Genomic DNA, 9,709 nt, shown 5'->3' with positions numbered 1-9,709 from the left:
CCCCAGGCGCGCAACGCGCCCAACGGCCGCCCCGGGCGCCCAACGGCCGCCCAACGGTCAGCGCTGCTCGCGCCGCGGTGGGGGGAGGGGCGGCGAGGGAGCACGGTTCGGAATTGCAGCAGCCGCCCCGCCTGCCCCGGAGCCAGATACCACAGGGCAAGAGGCGCCGCTGGGCTGCGGCAGCCACGCCTCGCGCCTCGCCCTGCCGAGACCCGCTGGAAAAGGGTGGCTTCAACCGACAGCACCCGGCCCAGCGCGACCGCAAACCCCCAGGAGCTGCTGCCCGCGACAGGGCTGGGGAAGCTGCCACGGCTCCGGGGGACTATCGGTGTTCTGAATAATCTCTAGATGGCCCACAATAGTCGGATTTTTTTTTTTTTTTTTTTTTTTTTTTTTAATAATAGGTGTACTCCATTGAAGGAGAAATTCAGAGAAAAAGACGATTTCCTGTTAGTTCTAGTCATCTCTCCACACAGAATAGGCTTTCACTTGAACAGTAAAGTCTGGCACATGTTGCCCCGGTAAAGATAAAGCCAGAGGCAAGCAGCTGGGTGAGAGATGTGCCTTGCTAGCCCAGCTCCAAATTGCTATGTTGCTCCTCCGCTTGGTGCTGTGAACTCCTGTGAAGCAGCATACAGTACAGGCTATCCCCTTGTGAAGAACTGCAAAATTAGAAGGGAGGGTGAATGATGAAGAGTATGGAAGGATGCACAACCGAGCAGAGGAGGAGAAAACTTTTTACCTGAGAAAATAGATACAAGGTTTTAGAAGTAGACCATCTAGAATAGGAGAACAGAACACCAAAACAAGAACTTCCACTCTCCTGATTATATCACAAGGAGGCACATGATTACATTATAATGTAGGAAATTAAAATCTGATTAAAGGAAATTTGGTTTTCCCCTCTCACAGCAGTGCTGGGTAGTAGAGCTCACAACCAAAGAATATGGCTGGGGCCAGGAATCCAATAAGATTTGAAAAGTGGATCCTCAACACATACCAGTAATGCTACCATATCATTCATTCTTACAAACTTTTGAAAGACTCTCTTGTTTCAAACCCAGAAGATCAAATGTAAACATTTTCCAGAAACCCAAATGAGAGCTCACATTACAGAAGAATTATCCCCCATCTATGCGTTAGAACATAACTTGCTGCTTTCTTGACTAGCATCAGACACCAGACTTGACAGATCCCAGCTCCCATCAGGCACGTCCTGCACCAGTAAAACACCCAGCAGTGCCCACACACACGGGAGTGTTACTGGTCCAGATGCCCACCTACCAGCACTGTGCTGCATGCTTTTTAACCACAGCCATTTACTGAAGCCTCCGCAGCAAAGAGCAAAGGAATTGAGCAAACAAGAAGAGTTTCTCATCTTCAGAGCCAAAAGCTCTCAAGATTGATTAGTAGAAGATGCATTTAAAAAAAAACTTAAGTATAAGGCCTGATAGATGAGCATGTCAAAAAGATCCCTCTGAAGCTTTGAGCTATCTGAATCACGGAAGTGCAAGCTGTCATTCAAACAGCCTAAGACCAAGTCTGTGTTCACAAATAAAAGCACAGGGAGACATTAGACATTCAAAACGGAAGACTGACAGTCTGTCCTGGAAGATAGGGGTGCACACAGCATAGTATCCATCTGGGGTGAGCTGATAAGACAGGGGAAAAAAAATATCAAAAAAGTTATAGGGGGTAAGGAAAACAAATACAAGTCAACTTTTCTTCAATATCTGTCCCAAGCCCTCCTCCTTACCTATGCCTCTGACCCCCTTTCCTCATCCTCCCCAACCCTGATCCTATGTTATCCTCTTACAGTGTCATGTTTGACGTTTCCAGCGCCTCCTTCTCCAGCTGGCCTGTTTCTCTCTCCGACACACCAGGTTAGCACAGAACAACAGCAGGAATTAGAGAAACCCTTATAGGCAGGATCAGGGTGCTCATCTTCCTGTGCAGCAAGCCTCCAGACTGAGGTGCAGAGCATTCGCTCATGCTTCTGATGATTTTCATCAGCTCATGAACTTGGCTTTTGCAGGTGCCACTTGCCCCAAGCGTTACCACTACAAAAACTAGGAAAACATACCTGCATGTAACACTTACAGATAATGATGATTTCTAGGCAATATCCGTAAAGAGAACTGTACCCCTCAGAAGTTATCAAGCTAGTGTGCAAGATGGACTTTTAGATTTAAAAAAAAAAACAGTATTTAAAAGATAAACGACATGCAAAATACAGGTGAAAGCAGCTATACAAATCTCAAACACAGTTCCTCCATTGCCAACCCTGTCTCCCTGAGCACCGTCTTTCTCCTTTTCCCCAATTACTCCCGTTTTGTTCTCTGTGTAAGTGTCCTACTAATACAGCTTGTGATTGAGTTGATGAATAATACAACACAGCTTTGTCCAATAGGCAAAAAACACCTGCATTTGCCACTGCAAGCCTTCTGGCAATCTGGGCAGAGAGCATGACATCAAAGCACCAAGGCTGTTGAAAGGGAGTGGGAAGAACCTAAGCAAGCTGTAAAATAAGGAACAGATACAGGCTCTTCACTGAGGGTGTAGAGTGATAATTAAAAGAGATCTAGTTTTGCAGTGATGGAGGAATTAAATAATTGAAGCTGTGACAAATCAAGCATTAAATTTATATACTAATTTGGAAAAGTGCACAGGATATTTCTTATAGTGGGATTTTAATTTTATCCATATCTTTATTCTTCCTTTTACCACATCCACTTGTTTCTTTGTTGCTTCTTTATTAGTGAGCGTGGCCCTGTTGGGATCTTGTGTGCTATACATAAAGAAATTGCTGTGTTGCCTGGCTTGGAACTTCTTCCACACCCTGCAGTTTCTACAGTAAGGTCAGGATATATATTCAGTTAAGCTCCTGTCTCATTGCTCTTTTAGCTGCCCTTGAAGTGGCTTCCAGTGACTTCAAGGAAACATTAACAAAAAAGTGAACACCACCAATTTGTGGACCAATTTATGATGTGATATGTGGCGAAATTCCTAACTCATTCATAAGACATCCAAGAGGCTAATTTGGTATTTACTCTTAGCATTTCAGCAGGTTCTCAAAGGACAACAGCTGACTATGGTCCCTGGATCAGTTCAAACAGTGCAAAAAACATTTCTATTAAACATTTTAAATCATAGGATAGTACAAACAGGACAGATTTGGCATAAATGTGTAAGCATTCTGGATTTTCCTTTATCAGCCTGGACATTTCTAACTTTAAATTCCAAATGACAAGGAATAGAGATATGCTTATGCTACTACAGAAATGGCCGTGTTTAGACTTTCTATTCCAATGTATCTAAAAAATATCAAGCTATCAGAATTGAATTAAAACCATGCCAAATAATCTGCTTTCATTACAAATTTGAGAATTCCTAACAAGGTTCATGAGCTCTTCTGTATAAAGCTGTGATCAGATGCAAGTGCATCTAGGATATTTCGTGTTTACTTTAAAAAATCAAACCATGCGATTAACCAGGGCCACATGAAATAGTTGAGGTTTTGTATAATAAAGTGAAATTTAATTCATTCAGTGGATTTCTTCCCAAGCAGTGAGTTTTGGAATGTGTTGAAACAAATTCAGAATAAGCTCTAGGGATAGCAGTAAGGGTATTAAAACTTCCACAAATCAACAAGAAGAAATGGCTCAAATAAAGCAAGTAAGATCATCACAGAGATAATTCTGCTCATTGTTGTGGGCTTTGGATGAGGTTTATGCCAAGTACACGTTCCCTGTATTTTCAATCAGAAAGCCCTAGTTAAATCTTGTTTTCCTAGTAAGGAAAACTCTGGGAAAGAGACAAATTGTTATATGATAACATTTTTAGAGTCCTTACATGGTTGGACTCTCCTTTTGTTTTATTGTGAGGCTGTGAAACATAAATACCAGTAAATATCACAATAAAATCTATTCTGCAACATCAGAATAGGGTTCCTTGGCCACCCAAATAGAGTAATTTTTCCACATAGGGAGCTTCAGTTTGTACCTCACTAGCTCCACTGAGATCCAGTCTAATACCAGTTATTTGATGATTAATACAGCTGACACCTATATTTACATACTCCCACAAAGGAATTAAGTACAAGAAAATGCTAACTTTTGAGGAGGAAAAGTCATTGAGTTTATTCTACCAGCAGCAGGAACCACGCTACTGTCCTACTGTTTGCCACTGGTAACCCAGATTCAACACTTACTTAGCAAATCTACTGTGATAGCGAATCATGTAAAAGCACTCAACATCTCTCCCAAAATCTTGTACTCGATATATCCACCACTCTCATTCTCCACTGTCAATAATGAACCCAGGTGCTAAGGTGAAAACCAAGTCTCTTGCAAAGAGACAGGCTAACCTAAGAAACTGTTGCCCGTAAAGCCATCCCCCTGCCCTCAGCTGCCAAGAGAGGGAACCTACCATACTGCCTTCCATCCCCACGGCAGGTCCGGAGCACGCCGAGGTTCCTTGTCCCTGGGATTCTCATAAGGCTGCTTGCGAGCGGCAGCACGTCTTCGTGCTCGCCCTCTCTTGCTGAGAGGATAAAGCCAGAACTGTTTCTCTTATTAAACACTCTCTCCTTTGCAGCATGGGGAAGAGGCAACTGTATTTATTATCGCAAAGCTTCAGGATTAGTGTGAAGCCCAGTACATCCTTCACAACTGTTCTGTAAAAGCGTTCATAGGCATTACCGCCAGTGAGTGTAAAGAAGTCATAGGTCTCAAACTGTCCATTCCGGCTGAGGCCGTCGCTTTCAACATTGCTGCTTAGCTACTGGGGACTAAACAAAGAAAACAGCTCTTTAAAACCATGCCTACCCTCAGAGATTAGCCACAACCGTTTCAAACTCGGATATGACTTACGTGCCTTTAAAAGCCATTAACTTCACCTAACAACGAGCCAGAAAATTGAAATGCTCCCAGCAGAACTTGTAAGCAGCACCAGAAGCGCTTTGCCATAACTGCTCATTTGGAACGTCAACATAATGACCTTCTCAATTTATACCCTTTAGATTTCTGCTCCTATCAAACATGATTACTAAAAGAAGCCAGTTTATTTAGGAATAAGAGAGCCATAGATTTTGAAGGAATTAACGTTCCATTACACTTCAGCACCGAGTCGCAATTGCGATCAAGTTAAAATGAGGTTGAGTTCAACGTACAAGGAAGAAAAGATTTGAATGATCTTGTTTGGAGTCAGAGCATCTAGAAAAATAGCAGACTACCTTCAGAATAGCTGAGCATCTGTATAATTAGGAAGCATGCTACAGTCTTTCAATTCTTTACATGATATTTAAGATTAAACAGTGCTCTAGTTCTAGTCTTCTTTTCATTTGATTGCTTAAAATGGGCTAGCAGTTAAAACTCCATGCAAGGAATAGGACTGGGTACTTATATTATTGTTTTGGTGATCTTTTCCCAATACGATGGGTTAAATATATTTGAATTTGCACCTAATTTTCATTCAGAATTTATACGACTTATTAGCCTGACTGACTTCAACCACATGCACTTCTATCCCATATATGACACTGCTAATATGACTACTCGGCATCATCATTTTTAATCATTTTTAATACAATGTCACATTCAGTTGATAAATCAAGGCAAGGGCAAAATTATTTAGAAAGTAGCTGGGGTAAGCTAGGAATTGATGAGCAGTTCTTCCCTGAAGCATCCATCTACAGGGCATACGCAGTGTATTGTGAGCATGAGGTGCCAGGCTCACTCCGAGTCCTCCCTGTCCACCAATACAAGGGCAGCATGAGAGCGTGGTGCTTACTCAGTGTTTCTCTGAATTGCAATTTAATGCAACAGATACTCATTCCAAGCAAATACATTACATTTTCACATAGATTCTCCATTAACTTATACAGCTGACTGAGGATTTTTGTTTGCAAGAGTTATTAATGCTATCGATCTCACCACACCATTTATTCACTTCACCTCAATAGACAGAGCAGTGAAGTTGTGGCCAAATAGTTCAATAGAAGCTAAATTTGAGCGGCTGGGCACAATAACCAGGTCCAGCAAAGGACTTTCATTTCAAAATATTTTTATGAAATGTTTTAGTTCACTGTTTGCCAGTTTGGGGGAATTTAGCTGCAGAAAAATGTATTAGATGGGGGCCTAGGCAGCCCTTGTGTACCCAACATCCCCACCAGCGCTTTGGACCTGCCCTCGGCTACCCCAAGGGACTCCCCACGGTTCCAGTTGCATTCAGCAGACCACGAGCACGTTGTCCTCACTAACCTGGTGGATGGTTGGAGCAGCCTCCTTTCACCAGCACGTACACATCAAGGCAGTTTTGTTTGTTCCTTTTCTATAAGGAGCTGGAGGAGCTATTGTTTGCAAAATATCTTCCCTGGCAGCCAGACAAGAAGATAGGCTTTTAAAGTTTCCCTTCTAGACATGAAATGGTAAGTACTTAAGCACCAATTAATTACTAAGCAAAACACATATTCATACTTTCAAAGAGCACTGCAAAGAAAACAAAAAGGATGCATTAAAATGAGATTTCTACTTTAAAATACTAAATTCTTCAAAGAGTAGAGCTTTCTTGCAAGGCAGAAGATAAGGCTAAACAACATTGCTCATGTAGTTTTAGGGTAGAAATTAAAAACAAAGAAAAAGAAAGCAAATAGCAAAAGCAGATTTATATCTCTGTACTAAATATTTTATAAAAATTACATGGATACAAAACACAGTCTGTGCAGGTTTGCACAGATGTGCAGAGATGACTACCATTTTTTGCTTCCCTTGGTCTTACACAAAGCAGCCTTCTCTTTTGGCCTCTCTGCCCCTTTTCAGAGAGCAACTAATATCTCCCAAATTACTGCACATCTCATCGACGACAGCTCTGTGCTTTCTTTCCAAGCCAAACCCTGCTCCACCTTCCTTGCACCGACAGCCACATTTTCCTCTCCACCTTCCCTGCTGTGGAGTCAGTTGGGTTCACATGCCTGGTTCATTCACTTGCCAGATACAGATTTCAGCTCCTGATGGCACCTTTGCAGCAATCCTGTGACCAGTTTCTCCAACCACCTCCTTCAGGAGCAGTGAAGAAGGGAAGTGGGAAAGCCAAACTGACCCAGTACAGGAATAGTTCCAGATTCACATAAAATGTATTCTGTATGGCTAAATAAATAACAACTTGAAGGTACAGCATCCTTCAGTGCATGGGCATTAGGTGTTACAGAGGAAAGAATGTGAAACCAGTGGATTAGTACACTAATAAAAGACACGATGCATTCATTCACCTAGAAGCAGGGGGCACTTTTGTGGAAGATTAAGAATCAAAAGCTAAATTTAGAGGTTTGAAATAAAAATAGTAGTACAGGACAGAAGACAATTCAGGATGCTGTAGCCTCTGTTTTCTTGCTGCTGCTACCACCCATCACGCCCATTCCTGCACCAACGATGTGGGATGTGGCCGTGATCTCAGAGTTTACTGTCCCTCCATTCACAGCTCCACCTCCTCCCTGGAGTTAAACAGAAACTAGGGAGGTTCTTCAAAAAGACCAGGGCCTCAAAGGCCTAAGAGAGGGATTTTTACTGTTTCTGCAGTACTGCCCCACCTTCCTCTGGACACACAGCTGATCTCTAAAGCTCATCACACTTGGAAACATAAGCAAGAAGGAATCCTGCGATGAGAAAGTAGTAGAAAAAACTGGGAGGGAAGGCAGCCTTATGAAGTGGGAGTGAAGTTAAGAAAAAAAGTGTGGGATTTCAGGATTTTCTAAGAGTTCATTCCAAAACCACTGATGGACCTTTTCCCAGCGAATGTTTAGATATTTTCTATATGCATATCAAATACATGGTATACCTCTAGCAACCACAGATAAGCAATTGTGTTTAAGTGTAAATACTGGATACTTGGCCCAGACTTTTTGCTGCTACTCTTGCTGTGCAACTCTGCTCCCTCTCGCCATGCCCTAATTGTGGCAAAGCTCTCAGAAAAGCACTTTTCAGAGAACCCTGCTGCTTCCTCAGGAACGGTTAAGCGGTCTCCTCATTCTGACACTTGCTATTTATTGATCCTTGTCTACACCATCTTCCCATATATTAAGGAGGTGGTAACGTAATAGCCTGCTAACAGCCAATGCTGTATTGTACTGCAGGAGCAAAGAGATGTGTTGAGACACACTAATTCCAAGACCTAAAGGAATTTTCCTCCCTGCCTCTCCGCATGTTTTCCAATTTAACTCGCGGGCAGATGGAGTTAACCAAAAGATCTGTCCTTTATACAGAAGCCACAAAATGAAACTGAGAATCACTGAAGGAAATGAAGTCAAGAAGAAACAGAAAAAAAGCACAGCCAATCTAGAAAGCATTGAGAAGTTCACTGAAGGGTAATAGGTAAACTGATGTTGGGAAAGAGAACAACAAATAAAGGGTGGAGGGAAGCATGCATACCAGCCTGCACACAGTCACAGAAAACTACCTACAAAAGGCCCTTATACCAGCAGGCTAGAAAAAAAACCACCACAACAATAAAAAGTCGCCACAAGTATTGCATATCGTAATAGGATATTGGAGTAAGATGGTCAATTAGGAGTGAGTTGGGGTGAAAGAGGTAGCGACATGCAGTACCTGAAACACCAGCAGAAGGTGGTGATGAAGGTGGTCTTTCTATTTAGCAGCATCTTAATACATTTGGAATGGCTTTTGATGATTTTCATGGTAATGAATTTTTGTTGCACAAAACATGCCAGTCGTAGAGTAAATGAGCAACACTTGAAAGGAAACAGATACTACATGTTTTTCTGAGTGGCAGATTTGACTTCAAGTTATCTTCTTAAAACAAGTCAGTCTGTATAAAAGATATGATAGTGCTAAGTTACACTCAAAGCACTCAGTCTCACAGAGTTCTGCTGTTAGAGAGTGTGCATCCATATGCCACGTGCCTTTGCTAGCTAACATTAAGTAGCTTAATTTGTTTTTTGATTTGTTGTTGCTTTTTGCTTTTCTCCTCACTGTGTGCAGACTCCAACAGATCTAAACATAGGATTACTCTGAGATAAGATATTGTAAAGCAGTTGGTGGCTCAGATGCAACTGATGTTCTGGAAGGAAATATTTGGCAATAACTAGACATTTCAGAAGTCCATTGGACTGACTCAGTGTTTATTCTTCGGTGAGTCTAATGACATCTAGGTAGGGCTTCAGAAAGGGAGGGAGAGGCCCCTCTGTCCCACTTGCAGTCTCAAGGACAGAACTGATTAAATGTATTTATCTCAAGGAATGCCATTTTTTCCAGCAACAAAGTTATTTCTAAGAGATGCTCAAAGTTACATTCCCTGTCTTCTGATCAGCTGTATCCCTGAAGCCATGCCTCACCCTTTATTTAAAAGAAAACATCCATGAATAAAGATAACATTATGAGTATCTGTCATCCCTGAAGAAGAGGAGAACCCCAGGCATCAAAGCAAAGCATCAAAAGAGGCGGCAAAACAGGAAACTGCCATTTATCAAGAAGGCATTAGATTGAGTTTGAGAGTGAGATTCTCAGGCCAGGCCCTGATTGCATGGCCTTTAGCAAGTCACTTATCCTCTCTTTCCTTAAGCTATGGGAAACCCGTGAGGAGGAGGGCTGTGCAGGACAGCCCCTGAATGTAAATGTCTGCCCCAACAGTCTGCGTGGGGAGCTCTGCAGTGTAAACCCCAAAAGCAAACACCTTAGAAGATTATCCAAGTCAGTCT

At 42.3% G+C, this 9,709-nt stretch overlaps 1 protein-coding gene across 1 annotated transcript in view; it reads right to left on the bottom strand.

Moving 5' to 3' along the window:
- Positions 1-9,709, bottom strand: part of TUB (tubby bipartite transcription factor) — a 112,087-nt gene that overhangs the window by 55,844 nt on the left and 46,534 nt on the right. The gene's annotated exons all lie outside the window — the stretch shown is intronic.

This window comes from Nothoprocta perdicaria, unplaced genomic scaffold (assembly GCF_003342845.1).
Source record: "Nothoprocta perdicaria isolate Ctin4 unplaced genomic scaffold, notPer1 scaffold_15, whole genome shotgun sequence".
In the NCBI taxonomy this organism is placed as follows: Eukaryota; Metazoa; Chordata; class Aves; order Tinamiformes; family Tinamidae; genus Nothoprocta; species Nothoprocta perdicaria.
This window is presented reverse-complemented; position numbering and strand designations above follow the sequence as displayed.